An 11,601-nucleotide genomic window follows, 5' to 3' on the forward strand; every position below is an offset into this window, starting at 1 on the left:
ATTCAAGTAGCTCCTAGAATATCTTTTCGACAAATGCATGATACGAGATTGGGGTTTGACGTCTAGTGGTCCGCCTTTCCACGGTCATTTTTACAGTGGTCTCATTGTGTCTTAAAGAACCCTTGGCTATGCTGGTTCGGGGACACTTCGTATGTCATGTGCACTGCCTTGTACATGATGGTGTTGTACAATCGAGCCTGTGTGGGCCCCACCACGAAAACTTCGGATGAAATCTCTATCATATGTTTGTTTCCGGTTTATTCTGCAAGCCAAATCCTTTGTTTTGTGTTATATGTGGTATTCAAGTTGCTTTGAAGTCAAAGGTTGAATCCATACCTTTCCTAAATGGTGTTCTCATATTTCTATGGGAATGCTAATCCTTCTTAATCATTGAGGTTGTCATGTTAATTCTTTTCCAACCGGCGTGCTTCTCTTCAAGTGGATCCGAACATTTCAACATTCGCAAGATCAATTCTAAGTTTTCTCAACGGTATCCATTCCATCTGCCCCAAGTTGCCTTTGTTTTCCCGCCCTCCCACCCTTTTTCTTCAAGGACTCAGATTTGTTAATCGGGTATTCATTTTATTGATGGGAAGTCTCTCCATTATTTTCCCCAATGTTCTTATTCGGTGATTCTCAGGAAGATACTAACGGAGCTTCAAGTTTATTGTTCTTCGTCTCTTTTCTTCTCTGGTGGATTTAACTCAACCTTTCGGTGTTGATCATATCCTTTTTCCTCTTTCAAATGCTATCCCATGCCGGTGCATCTCATAATCGTTCACCTCTCTCTCTTCATATCCAAAGTGCCGAGGATATCTCAGAAGATTTGTGTCTCCATTATCAAGATCCGTTCAAGCTATTTGGAGATTATTATCTCATTCAAGTCATTTAATTCAACCGGCGCAATCCCCCCTTTCAATCAATTGTTCAACAGTGTTTCTCTTGAGTGGGTCCTAACCCACAGGTCTTTTCCCAGGATCTTACCTGACTCTTCTAATTATCAGGAGCGATTCTCAAATTCATTTCCATGTTTGACGTAAGAATGAATTTTCATCAGTCATATTCTTTCTCCAAGATCGCTTTCAAAATATTTTCAGCATTGGTTCATCATTTCTATTCTTCTTTGTTCCGAAGTGCCTCAACAATTTTGGTGGTTCTCAACGTCATTCTCAGCTTTGAAGACCGAAGAAGAGTTCCTCTTAAATCCTTACCCGTTCTTCCAAAGATTCATGGTTCTAGCTTTATACCATCCTCTCATAATTGCTTTCGATTGTGAGAATTCTTTTCACCTATCCGGAGCATTTCATGAGTTGTTTCCATTTCTTTCCTCTGAAGGCCATCATGTCATAATTCTTCATTCTCAGCTTTCAACTCTTGTTCTTGAATTCTTACGGTGCATCGTTCTAATATCCTCTAATCAGTTCATGATCTCTTCGTTCTCTTGTATCTAAATCCCCTCAAGTATCTTCATTCGTTTTCCAATTCTTCTCGGTGAATTGTACCTTTGCTACTTTCTTTTTCAATTATTACGGTGGTTCGTTCAAGATTTCACTTCCTTCATTATCATATCAAATATTCGTTGTTTCCAAATCCCACCGGTGGTTCCATCAATACCTTCTCAAGTTTGCGCTATATCTCTCTTAATTCTTTCTACGAGAATAAGTAGTATGCCAAATCCATTGCTTGTCATCCATTTAATTTGATGAAGGATAAGCATACAATAAATCTTATTCTTATTTCCTTGAGGTAATTCAATTCTTTTCTTCTGGAGATTGTTCTTGATGAAGTAATTCTCGGTTCTAGTGTTTCATCTTTTCTTTTCCGGAGTTCCAAGTTTTCTCGGTTATATCGTCGCGAAGCTCTATCTAAATCATTGCAAGGATTCACCTTGTATTTTCAACTTCTCTTTCTTTCTATCATTCTTTTATTACCGGAGTTCTTCATGGAGGCTCAACATGGTGGTTCAGCAAGGATTCTTTTCATTCTTCAATTGTTCTTCAAGATTTCTCTCGAAGTTATGACCCGCCAAGCTATACTCAAAATTAAACATGGTGCTCAAGACATGTTTTGTTTTGAGGCGTTCAAGTATTCTTCTTCTTGCATTTCGAAGTGCAATTCTCCTACCTTATCTTTTGAGGTGGTGTTATATCATTCTTGGCAATTTCCATTCATGTTTATTGATTCACATGTTGTCAAGAATGAGGTATTTTAAATCCATATCTCTTCGTTGGAGTTATCTTGTGTCATATTTCACCTAAAGCCTTCCCTAAGGAATGTTGCTATTGTGGTGCTTATCAATGATCCAAGTTTTCTCCTATCCTCTCGGCAAAAGCAGTTTTCATCTCTTCGTTGATCTCAAGCAAGCAATTGTTTCTGTTAGTGGCCGGTTGTCACCTCATAATTTTGAGATGTTTTCCATAAGCCCACAACAAGCTTATCCTTTCGTTGTTGATAATCCAACAACTCCGTTCTAGCATTTCCTGTAAGCTTGCTCTTTCAAGATCAAGTTTTCCTACGTTCATTCTATTCCATTTTTTCATTTCTTCCGGAGGCATTGTGATGTTGTGCTCTTCACCCATCACGTTGTTTTGTCAAGATCACGTTATTTTCTTGCTCATCCATTTAACCGGAGTGTTGTGTTCTCATTCAAGTTCTTTCATCTTATCAAGTTTTGCCTCTCTTTTCAATCTTAGTGTTGTCTGAAATCCTTTTTACCCCTTATGCCATTCTTTCAATAGTTCCGGAGGCAGGTGTTGTTGATTTCATCAAGTATCATCCCATCTTCTCAAGTTCATGTTATATTCCTTCCATGTTCAACCAGAGTGCTGCCCGAATTCTTCCCTCTCATCTTGTTTTAACCAGAGCGGTTCCTATTCCTTCTTGTCCATTGTACTCATCATTCATAGCTTTGCAACCTCCAAGGTTCAAATGGTGTTCCTTGTTTCTATTTTCTACCGCAGTGCTCTCAATTGTGTTCAACTCCATTGTGTTCTTTCTATCAACTTTTCAACCTCTCAAGGTTCTTTGGTTTCACTCTTTTGTCGAAGAAGCAACTTAGTTTTACCTCTTCTCTTCCTCTTCCGTTTCTCTGTGGTGCCATCCTAGATCTCGGGACGAGATCCTCTTGTAGTGGTAGAGTGTTGTGACACCCCGAGACTGACGCTCCAGATGCCTTCCTTGTATTCCGAGTTTCGCCGTGTGTTTCTTTTGTGCTTGCTCTTTTATTTTTGCATTGCATCATGTCATCATGCCATCATGCCATTTAATTTTAAAACTCATCTAAATAAATTGTATGGATCTTCGATCCATTTAAATCGAGGGAAGGGTGACTTCTCTTTATAACATATCCTCCCAATATTATGGAGCTATATAAAATTATTCCATTTATTTGGAATTGACCATAACCCACTTGCAAAATATCCCATGCCGTTGTTATCTCAATTATTGGTCTCCAACCTTGCCCATAGTTTCTTTCATCATTTTCCGGAGCTCCACCAAAAATCCGAACATTTTTGGACCTTCCTTTTCTCATGTCCTAGTTCAAACCCATTTGAATTATATTCAAATGAGTTTGAATTTAAATCTTTCAATCATGGCCTTTCTATTTTTCTTGGAACGAGCATATTTTTGCGAGTCCGGGAAAATTATTCCCATGCGCAAATCTTTCCCTAACCCTCTCTTTCTTTTCCTCTCTCTATTTCTTTTCTGCTAGAAAATTAGAGGGAGAGAGAAGAGAGACAGCCCAGGCCGGCCCATCCATCAGCGGCCCAACTAACCCTCCTAAGCCCAGCCGCGTCTATCTAACCCTAACCCTCTCCCCTGCCCGATCCCCATCTCTCCTTCGTTCCTCCTCCAGCGCCGCCATCGCACGCCCGCTGCCAGCGCCAGGAAGGGCTTCGCCCCGATCCCATCGCGCACCGCCCGCTCCTCCCATCGCCTCGACCCCTCCACCCGAGCCGCTCCTCTCGATGCCTTGCCTCTCCCTCGTCTCCCTCTCCTCGATCCCCTCTGCCGCCACCCTTGTGCACCCTCGTCCTTGTTCCCGCTCCTCGCTAATCCCGACGGTCGTCCTCGTCACCTTCGGCCGCTGCCGCCGTCCAGGACCCCATGGCCGCACCAAGTTGTGCAGGAGCTCAGCGCCAAGTCCCGCCGCAGCAAGCCCTCCATTGCCTGTGCCCGTGCCCCTCCTCTGTCGCGCCGCCATCTCCCTTGCTCGACCCCCTCGGACTCCTCCACCCCGTCGCCGTTCGGAGCCGTGCCCGTCCCTGTGCACTGGCGCCATGGCCAGCATCACCGCCGCCGCACCCGGCCACATGCGGCCTCCTCCTCTGTCGCCCGCGCCATCCAGCTACGCCGTGCCCCAAGCGCCAAGCGCCCGATCTACTCCAAGCCGCGCCGTCGGCCATGCCTTCGGCCGGATCCTGCAGCCCACGCCGTCCATCTCGTGGATCGAGCCGGCCCGCGTCCACCACCACCACCTTTGCGGCCAAGACCCTCGAACCACCACCATCAGCGCCCGGTAGCACCTCCTCTGTCCGTGACTTGTGATGCTGCCCCTTTTGTCGTTGCCAAGGCCACTGAATCCAGGGACACAAGACCACCTCGGTGGATTCCTTTTGACAAGTTCCTTACGGCGACCCCGAACATGTATGTGGATTTGCCAAGTACCACGACGACCATCGCTTGCCAAGTTCGACTACACGGTGACGCGTCAAGTACCTCTACCGCGTCTACGGGATCGCCAAGAACGCATACCTCGACGACCCGACAAGTACCCCTTCGGATCGCCATGTTCATCTACCACGTGTACCACTACCGTCACCGAAGACCGTCAAGTGTACAACTACCGCCGCCGTTGATTCGACAAGACAACATGTACAACTACTTCCTCTACCGACGCCGTGTACGACTACTTCCCACGACGACCCGTGAACGTCTACTTCCACTACCGTCGCGAGAATGACTACCTCCACTATGGCCCGTGAACGACTACTTCCACTTCAAACTCGTTCTGCCCGAGAACGCACGCTTCGAAGGTATAACCCGAGACGACCGCGATGAGATGCCCTTGCATGTATGAGATGTACCATATGTTTTGCACCATGATCGAATTGTCCTTGCGATGCCCCTCTTTTGCCATGCCACCGTCCCGTGGGAACCCAGAATTCGGGATCACCCCACCATCTTGCATGACTCGCTCACGCCCACTTCTCGTTTGCATCGGTATCTCACTCGAGTTGTCGGATCATCAGAATGTTGTGGTGGCACCATTTCCGTTTCGTTGCCGTGGCACCCATTTTGTTCCGCCGTGGTGACCAAATGCCTCGTATCATGCTCATGTCAACATTTTCATAAAATTGCATAAAACTTGCATATGTCATCCGCATCATGATAACAACATTTAAATGTTTAAAATTGTGTTTGCATTAAATTGCTAATGACATATGGGGATTTTCTGGAATGGTTGTTTGTTATTTCCGGCCTCATTTAAACTTGCCTAGATAGGTAGTTTAATTAGGTTTCACCTCTTGCCATGTTTAACCACATTTAATATTGTTGTGTACCTAAACGAGAGTGAACTAAATAACTCGATGTGGTGTTTCGTCAATATGCAACTCGTTGCATATTGAGCTCCACTTAATTTGTAGTATTGTTTATTGCACTTTGCTATGCCATGCCTCTTTAAACCGGACATGCATCATACTAGTTTGTGCATCATGACATGTTTATGCTTGTGTGTTTACCATGTTGTTTGCTTCTTTCCGGTTTGCTTCTCTTAGCTTCGGTTTCGTTCTGGAGTTGTGAGGATTCGTTCGACTACATCCATTTGTCTTCTTCTTGGACTCGTTCTTCTTCCTTGCGGGATCTCAGGCAAGATGACCATTACCCTCGATATCACTTCTATCTTTGCTTGCTAGTTGCTTCGTTCTATCGCTATGCTGCGCTACCTATCACTTGTTTTACCATGCCTCCCATATTGCCATGTCAGCCTCTAACCTTTTCACCATTCCTAGCAAACCATTGCTTGGCTATGTTACTGCTTTGCTCAGCCCTCTTATAGCGTTGCTAGTTGCAGATGAAGTTGAAGATTACTCCATGGTGGACAGGATTATGATTGGGATATCACAATATCTCTTATATTATTAATGCATCTATATACTTGGTAAATGGTGGAAGACTCGGCCTTTTGCCTGGTGTTCCACTCTTGCCGCCCTAGTTTCCGTCATACTGGTGTTATGTTCCCGGATTTTGCGTTCCTTGCGCGGTTGGGTGATTTATGGGACCCCCTTGATAGTTCGCTTTGAATAAAACTCCTCCAGCAAGGCCCAACCTTGGTTTTACCATTTGCCTACCTAAGCCTTTTTCCCTTTGGTTCTGCAGACTCAAGGGTCATCTTTATTTTACCCCCCCCCCCCGGGCCAATGCTTGTCTAAGTGTTGGTCCAAACCGAGCGATGTCCGGCGCCCCCTGGGCAACCAGGGTCTATGCCAACCCGTCATCTTGCTCATCCGGTGTGCCCTGAGAACGAGATATGTGCAGCTCCTATCGGGATTTGTCGGCACATCCGGGCGGCTTTGCTGGTCTTGTTTTACCATTATCGAAATATCTTGTAAACTGGGATTCCGAGTCTGATCGGGTCTTCCTGGGAGAAGGTATATCCTTTGTTGATCACGAGAGCTTATCATGGGCTAAGTTGGGACACCCCTGCAGGGTATATTATCTTTCGAAAGCCGTGCCCGCGGTTATGAGGCAGATGGGAATTTGTTAATGTCCGGTTGTAGATAACTTGACACCAGATCCGAATTAAAATGCATCAACCGCGTGTGTAGCCGTGATGGTCTCTTCTCGGCGGAGTCCAGGAAGTGAACACGGTTTTGGGTTATGTTTGACGTAAGTAGGAGTTCAGGATCACTTCTTGATCATTGCTAGCTTCACGACCGTTCCTTTGCTTCTCTTCTCGCTCTTATTTGCGTATGTTAGCCACCATATATGCTTAGTCGCTGCTGCAACCTCACCACTTTACCCCTTCCTTTCCCATAAGCTTAAATAGTCTTGATCTCGCGGGTTTTGAGATTGCTGAGTCCTCGTGACTCACCAGATACTATCACAACAGTTGCAGGTGCCGATGATACCAGTGCAGGTGATGCAACCGAGCTCAGATGGGAGCTCAACGAAGACGTTGGTCGTTGCTATGTATCGTTTAATGTTGATCAGTAGTGGAGCACAGTTGGGACGATCGGGGATCTAGCAGTTGGGTTATCTTCTTTTCTTTTGGCTTCATGCGTAGTCGGACTATATGTGTGTACTCTGAATGATGTATGATTTATTATATGTTCATTGTGTGAAGTGGCGATTGTAAGCCAACTCTTTATCCCAGTCTTGTTCATTACATGGGATTGTGTGAAGATGACCCTTCTTGCGACAAAACCACCATGCGGTTATGCCTCTAAGTCGTGCTTCGACACGTGGGAGATATAGCCGCATCGTGGGTGTTACATTGAGCGTTGCAAAAATCGGCGGTTCCACCACTTTTTGTTATTATCATACACGCATATTCTTATTGGACCGTGCGTGATCTTGGCCACTCTGGCCCCGCATCAATTCCTTTACCCAAATTTTAGTAGCCGACGTACTTCAACCGTTGCCCACACTCCTCCAGCACCGACCTTATAGTAAAATTGCAGTAGCCGAGGCATTTGAACTGTCGCCCTCCCTCCTCCACCACCATCTCTGCCCACCATTACTAAAATTTTCAGTAGCCGCAACATATCCCCAAACACCACAAGCCCCCCACCACAGTCCCCCCACCTGCCCCTCCCCCCTGGAACCCTAGCTCACGGCCGCTGCCGGCGCTGCCGCCAACCCATGCCGGTCTGCCCGTTCCTCCTAGCATAGATAATAAACTTCAGGTTACCCAACGATTCCCATACCATCGCCCCACTCCCCTGAGTTTTTAGATGAGGCCTGCAGTGTCCCTCCCCGCCAGATCCACATCTCGTGCTCCAGAATGTCGTAGCCTAAGCTCGACCACGTATCCCGGGGAGCCCGACGAGCATTCGGACAAGAAGTGGTTTATCATGGCCTCTCCGGCGGACGTTGGCGAGGTGGCTGTCGTTCGCCCCGACCTATCGATCTCGGAGCAACACGTCATCGCGGAAGCCGGCGAAGATGTTGACTACGTTGCCATGTCGAAGGTTTCATGTCAGTGGGCTTGCATATTACTGTATCTCGGGAAAGCTAGCTACAAAATCAAGCTCGTCGATAACGACGACTTCACGCGGGCCATGTCACAGGTTAGGTGGTCCATCCCCAACCACTCTGGTTCAACCACCATCGATCTCTTTGACGGCCCTGCCACTGATCTCCTCTGCCAAGCGGTCAAGGATTTGCAATCCTTATACGCCATCGAGCCCATTTTGTCATTTCTGAAGGACACGTCTACGGCGGCAGCTTGGAATCCTCAATTGCCAAGTCAGATCTCATCAACCACGACCACGAGGAGGGCACCCACAAAGGTTCTTCCACCATGGGTCTGTGCTCTTCCAACTAGAAGGATCTCGTCGATGAAATGTGAGTCAACATCCTATCAGCAAATCTTACCTTTTCTAGCTTGCCAACCCGTACCCTTTGTTGTCGTAGCATTTGTCGTGTGGTGCTATAATTGTGCTGTGTTTAATTATTTCATTTATGCAAAAAAGTATTGTTTAATAGGGCTATGTGATGTTTAAGTATGAATTGTCCACTTCAGTTTCACGGATGGCTATATTTGGTTGTTTATAGTGAGTAGATGCCTTGTTTATCTTTGTTAGGTTGTTAGGTTGGTTGCAGTGAGCATTTTTTCAGTTATCGAGCCGATGCCTTGTTTATATGTATTTTGTCTTAGTTTGGTTGCAGTGAGCATTTGTCTAGTTATCAAGCAGATGCCTTGTTTATCTGTATTTAGTTGTTAGGTTGCTTTTTTTAGTATTTGTCCAGTTTTCAAGCAGATGCCTTGTTTATCTGTATTTGCTTGTTAGGTTGGTTGCAGTGAGCATTTGTCTAGTTTTCAAGCATATGCCATGTTTATCTATATTTGCTTGTTAGGTTGGTTCCAGTGTGACTCTGTCCAGTTTTCAATGGCTATATTTGGTTGTTATACTGATCATTTATGCCTTGTTTATTTTAGTCATTCACAATGCGCTGTTCATTATGTGCAAGTCAGAAATGTGCCGCTCGACTGCATCAATACCAGTCTGAACGACTCTATTTGGTTCCAATTATGCCTGGTGTAGTTCACACATGCCCTTTATTTTAGTTTTACACATTTACCCAGTGATGTTTAAGCATTACCTATGTTCTATTCATTTTCAACAATACCAATTTGAATTGCAATATTTGATGGCTGTTAAGCCTGATGTCGGTAACATTGCCTTCCATTTTATATATGCTTTAATAGCATGCTCAAACCAACACATTCAAGCTATCAATTGGAAATGATATTGTTTACCTTTGCTATATTTGATTGATGTTAAGGTTGTCGTACTTATCATGCCTTTCCACTACTTATGCAGGACAACAACGGGAGTGGCCACCATTTTCCACTGAGGTTAGCCTCGTCCCTCAGCTTGTACTCCCCCGTCGTTCCATAATGTAGTGCATATAGATCCAGGCATGGACACTTGTTAGCTTCTAATATTGACTTGTTGCTTGTAGGTACATACGCCCTTGGCAAGGATCCACGCATCGGCCCTTTTTGTGTATGGGTAATGAGATATTCTTGAACAAGCATCAATTGAGGAAACTGATAAGGATTATTAGCAAAAAGATATGAATGGTGGCAAGAAAATTATTTGTTTATGCTCTATCCAACACAACAATAGCTGTAGGATGGTAACTACAAACTCTGCAGCCTTCTCATTTTACTGCCCATAATGAGTTGTTAGACAACAATGTCTGAATCTTTTTCGTTCGAAGTGGTTCCGAAGCAGATCACTCAAGATTACCTTGCAAAGTACATGAATGGTGGACACGGAATGAGGGTTAAAGTATTTCATCCAAACTACAATGAGCATTGAGAAGTCGTAATGAAGACAATGAAGGATGGACGAGCAGCCATCACAAGGGGTTGGCCTAGAGTCATGCGCGCATTACGCATGGAGGAGGGCACAATATGGGCATTCCGCTTCAGCTTCTCCAGCAACCAAAATGTCTTTCTCCTCTCTCTTTACAGTCTTTAGTACAACTGTGGTTCATCATTCTTTACTTGGTGCTTATGTAGTTCTTCAGTATATGTAATTGTGCATCGAATTATGCATTCGTGGTTGAACGTATATTTGTAATAAACCTGGTTGGATATGAAATAAGAGATTGCCTACTTTCAAATTTAAAAAGGTGATTTTTATATTAGGGACTAATTAGGGATTACACTGCACATGGTTTGCAAAAGCGAAATGTCTGTGATAGACGTGGAGATCAGACACGTTTCTAGGATCCACTACGTGTGCGATCAATCTCCACTGCACACACGATCAGCCAGGAAAAAACGTGTACGATCAATCTCCACTGCACACATGATCAGTCAAGAAAAAACGTGTGCAATTAACAACAGCATCGCACGCAGTACTTACTTATTAAATGTTTGCGATATTCACCTTATCACACACGCTTCGAAATTATTGACTGTTTGTGATGTTGTCCGCATCGCAAACGTTTGGTACTTCTTGGATTAATTGTGTGGGTTGTACATACTAACGGAAACGTATTCCTTGGATGGATTGTGTGGAATGTACATATGAATGGAAACGTTTAGTGGGGGCCGACTGTGTGGGATGTACTTACGACTGAAAACGATTTCGCCTGTATAATTGTATTTTTTAGCACTACTGTACATATAACCGTATTTGCTCGCTCGCCTGTCGCAGACGACCTCATTTTACCGAGCGTGTGTTCCACAAGGGCATATCCCCGACGGTTTCTGGGTCATGTGGGAAGGGCCCCCCTATCGCCCACACTCACTGGGCGACGGTTCCAAATGCCGTCATGGGAAGGGGTTTAAAACCGTTTGTATAGCACCGACGCGTACCAGTGACACATGTATCAAGTTTCCGGTTAATACAATTCTAGCATGAATAATAAAAAATTATCATGATATAAGGAAATATAAAATAACAACTTTATTATTGCCTCTAGGGCATATTCCCTTCAGGTGGCAGCATCGTCGCTGCCGTCAACAATGTCGCATCATACAGTGCCTCCAGTGCATGCAACTGCGCCATCTGTCATTGATGCGTGTGTAGCCGTGCCATGCAGGCAGAGAAAGAAGTCGTCGCTGATGTCGATGAGGTGACACGGCTACATGGACAAGCGGATGTTGATGAGGTGACAGCCAGCACGTCCGCGCCCGCCGCCATCATTGAGGAGAAGTAGAACAAGGGAGGCCTCCGCCGATTGTATCCCATGAAGGCCACCGCGAGGAGACACCGGCGTAAATAGCAGGTGTCTTGTATGATTCTTCTCATGCCGAATGTGGAGGGGGGGGTGAGGGAGTCCTGGATTAGGGGGTCCTGTGACGGCCGGACTATATACTTTGGCTGGACTGTTGTACTGTGAAGATACAAGATT

Source organism: Triticum dicoccoides, chromosome 4B (genome assembly GCF_002162155.2).
Source record: "Triticum dicoccoides isolate Atlit2015 ecotype Zavitan chromosome 4B, WEW_v2.0, whole genome shotgun sequence".
NCBI classification, from domain to species: domain Eukaryota; kingdom Viridiplantae; phylum Streptophyta; class Magnoliopsida; order Poales; family Poaceae; genus Triticum; species Triticum dicoccoides.